The sequence below is a fragment of the Etheostoma cragini genome, chromosome 12 (genome assembly GCF_013103735.1).
Source record: "Etheostoma cragini isolate CJK2018 chromosome 12, CSU_Ecrag_1.0, whole genome shotgun sequence".
Taxonomy (NCBI): Eukaryota; Metazoa; Chordata; class Actinopteri; order Perciformes; family Percidae; genus Etheostoma; species Etheostoma cragini.
Genome location: NC_048418.1, coordinates 712,582 through 716,876, shown reverse-complemented (window position 1 = coordinate 716,876; position 4,295 = coordinate 712,582). Strand labels below are relative to the sequence as shown.

Sequence of the window (4,295 nt, the reverse complement as noted above, 5' to 3'; positions counted from 1 at the left end):
ACACACACACACACACACACACACACACACACATACACACAGATAAACTTAATCACACACACACACACACACACACACTCACTCTCACACACACACAAACACAGATACAACTCCCTGGTACCTGCTAGCAGGTACTTTTTGGAGTACTACCTCAGTCGTGTCGCCAAGCTGCTGAAGAGAACACCTGCAGACTGCTGATTGGTCGGAGAGAACCCTCGCTAATCACTGCAGACTGCTGATTGGTCGGAGAGAACCCTCGCTAATCACTGCAGACTGCTGATTGGTCGGAGAGAATCATGTCTAATCACTGCGTCATCATCACTAGCGACATAAGAGGGGGGGGGGGTAGCATCCCAGATGCTAAAGGTCAGGGGAGAGGTTGAATGTATTTTTATGTGAAGGGCTTTAGGACCCAGAGGACACCTCAGCCGGTCTGCTGTACGAGACCTGGGAGGAAATCTCAAATTACCCCCCCTCCCCCCACATCCAGCTATGTGTGTGTTTACATGCATGCATGCGTGCGTTGGTTTGTGCATGTGTGTGTGAGTAAGTGCGTATGTCTGTGTGTGTGTGTGAGTGAGTGTGTGATTATGCATGGGTGCATGCATGCATGCGTGTGTAGGTGTATGCATGCCTGCATGCGTGTTTGCGTGTGTGTGCGTGTGTGCGTGTGTGTGTGCATGTGTGCGTGCGTGCATGTGTGTGTGCGTGTGGGCCTGTGTGTGTGTATGCGTGTGTGTGTGTGTGTGTGTGTGTGGGTGCGTGTGTGCCTGTGTGTCTGTGTGTGTGTGTGTGTGTGTGTGTGTGTGTGTATGTGTCTGCGTGCGTGTGTGTGTGCTGTTAGCCTGGCTGTTATAGCCTACGTAGACGTATAGATACGTAAATATGTAAATATGTAGATATGTAAATACAAAAATATGTAGATATGTAAATATCTAGATATCTAAATATGAAAATATGTAGATATGTAAATATGTAGATATGTAAATACAAAAATATGTAGATATGTAAATATGTAAATATGTGGATTTAAATATGTAGATATGCAGATACGTAAATACGTAAATATGTAAATATGTAGATATGTAAATATGTAGATATGTAAATATGTATATATGTAGATATGTATATATGTAGATATGTAAATATGTAGATATGTAAATATGTAGATATGTAAATATGTAGATATGTAGATAGATAAATATGTAGATATGTAAATATGTAGATATGTAAATATGTAGATATGTAAATATGTAAATATGTAGATATGTAAATATGTAGATATGTAAATATGTAGATATGTAAATATGTAAATATGTAGATATGTAGATATGTAGATAGGTAAATATGTAGATATGTAAATATGTAAATATGTAGATATGTAGATATGTAGATATGTAAATATGTAAATATGTAGATATGTAGATATGTAAATATGTAGATATGTAAATATGTAAATATGTAGATATGTAGATATGTAAATATGTAGATATGTAGATATGTAGATATGTAGATATGTAAATATGTAGATATGTAGATATGTAGATATAGTAAAACTGTTACTCTGACAGAAAAACGTTATTCGGAGGCCCGACATGGTTTTTAAAGGCTGGTGGTTTGAGCTCAGATCCGTTTTGGGGGTTCCTGCAGGTTCCTGGTGGACCTGGACTCGCCTTCTGTTGGTGAGAACAACAACAACCTTCAGGAGAAAACTCCTCATCACAAGGAGAAGGGGAGCAGAGACTGGACCTGGAGCCCACGTGTCCCACAAAACCAGGCGCCTCTGAACACAACACGGAACACCAGAACCTTTTGGAGTGTTTTCTGAGTGAGTGTGTGTGTGTGTGTGTGTGTATATCTGTGAAAGTGAGTGAGTGAGTGTGTGTGTGTATGTGTGTGTGTGTGTGTGAGTGTGTGTATTTGTGTGAGTGAGTGAGGGAGTGTGTGTGTGTGTGTTTGTGTGTGTATACGTGTATATCTTTGTAAGTGAGTGAATGTGTGTGTGTGTATCTGTATGTATATCTGTGTGTGTGTGTGTATATAACTGTGTGTGTGTGTGTCTCTGAGTGAGTGTGTGTGTGTGTGTGTGTGTGTGTGTCTGTGTGTGTCTCTGAGTGAGTGTGTGTGTGTGTGTGTGTATGTGTGTATATCTGTGTGTGTGTGTGTATAACTGTGTGTGTGTGTGAGTGTGTCTCTGAGTGAGTGCGTGTGTGTGTGTGTGTGTGTGTCTCTGAGCGAGTGTGTGTTTGTCTATCTGTGTGTGTGTGTGTGTGTGTGTGTGTGTGTGTTTATGTGTGTATCTGTGTCTATCTGTATGTGTGTGTGTGTGTGTGTGTGTGTGTGTGTGTGTGTGTGTGTGTTTCATCCCTCTCCACAATGAAACCCATCAGTATGATTAATAACTAGCTTCTCTATCCAATAACAGCGTGAGTCCACCTGCTGATATTACTCCGAATTAACGGCTCATATAACCGGTGTGTTCTGGTTGGAGATTCACAAACAGGCCTTAACGATGTCATACACCCAATTTCCAGATTTAACCCTTGTGTTGTCTTCCGTCAAAAATGAAAATCAACACTTTTATTGAGGCTTTTTATCAACGTTTTTATCTTTTTCTCACATTTTTGATCCTTCATTTTTATTTTTTTCAATGTTTGTCACTTTTTTTGACGTTCAACACTACGTAACACTAACTTATTAACTTTAGCTTTACAGTTATTTTAGGAATTTATGGTCAATAAACCTCATTTATAGGAAATTATACCTAATGTTTGAGTTAGAAAAGCAGAAATTAGGAATTATTGAGACTAAAATTAAAGGAATGGATGTTGATGATAATCACAGACTGGAATATGTCAACTTTTACTCAATACTATTTCAAAAACACTTCCATTTGTTTTACACACTAGTTACTTTGGTTACTAGTTACTTTAGTTACTTGGCTAAATTTCCAAGGGACAGGGACAAAAAGAGTCAGAAAAGAGACAAAAGACAGAAAAGTTAAAAAAATGTCTCAAAAAAGGTCAAAGAAAGGACGAAAAACAGGAAACGGTGAAAAACTTTAAAAAATGGGGAAAAAGGTTGATAACAGCAACAGGAAGGACGGAGGGACTGAGAGACAGACAGACAGAGAGACAGACAGACAGAGAGACGGCGTGACGGAGGAACTGGGACAGCGTCCCCACGGAGCCTCATGGGACAGAGAAGCAGGTTAATGAGCTCAATCAGATCAGCTGATTAACAAGGAGAGCTCAGAGAGAGACAGACAGGGAGACAGACAGGGAGACAGGGAGACAGGGAGACATGGAGACAGACAGTGAGACAGACAGGGAGACAGACAGGGAGACAGGGAGACATGTAGACAGACAGGGAGACAGACAGGGAGACAGGGAGACATGTAGACAGACAGGGAGACAGACAGGGAGACATGGAGACAGACAGGGAGACAGACAGGGAGACAGACAGGGAGACAGGGAGACATGGAGACAGACAGGGAGACAGACAGGGAGACATGGAGACAGACAGTGAGACAGACAGGGAGACAGGGAGACAGGTAGACAGACAGGAAGACAGACAGGGAGACAGACAGGGAGACAGGGAGACAGGTAGACAGACAGGGAGACAGACATGGAGAGAGAGAGACAGACAGAGAGACAGGGAGACAGACATGGAGAGAGAGAGACAGACAGAGAGACAGGGAGACAGACACAGAGACAGACAGGGAGACAGACATGGAGAGAGAGAGACAGACAGAGAGACTGGGAGACAGACAGAGAGACAGGGAGACAGACACAGAGACAGACAGGGAGACAGACAGAGAGACAGGGAGAGAGAGACACATAGACAGACAGACGGACGGTTTCTGACCCTGATGAGGTGTCCCCAGGGGGCTGGGGGGGGGGCTGTGACCTTTGACCTTTAACCTTTGACCCCTGGCGCTCTCAGTAGCAGCTGTGACATCATCAGTCTAACGACCAATCAACGGGCAGGAAGCAGCTCAATCAATATTAAACTAATGACTCATTGTTTTTATTAATTTAGGAAGACCGGTGTGATGTCATCATGTTACATGGGGACATGTCCTAGTGTCTTCTCCCCTCAGGGACACTGAATGTCTTTGAGTTGGGGACAAAACGAGACATTTGAGACAAAATTTAAATTGATTAATTGAGAAAATAGCTGATTCCCAGCCAATAGGAGAGATAGGAATCAGTCAGGCTCTCTCATTGGCTGGGATTATTTTAGCACATTTGGTCTCGAGCGCCGTCACCCCCCCCCCTCCCCCCCCCCCCCCC

General features: G+C 42.7%; 1 protein-coding gene across 1 annotated transcript in view; it reads left to right on the top strand.

Annotated features, from left to right (window-relative positions):
• Positions 1–4,295, top strand: part of LOC117953950 (prohibitin-2-like) — a 27,119-nt gene that overhangs the window by 13,600 nt on the left and 9,224 nt on the right. The window lies entirely within an intron of this gene.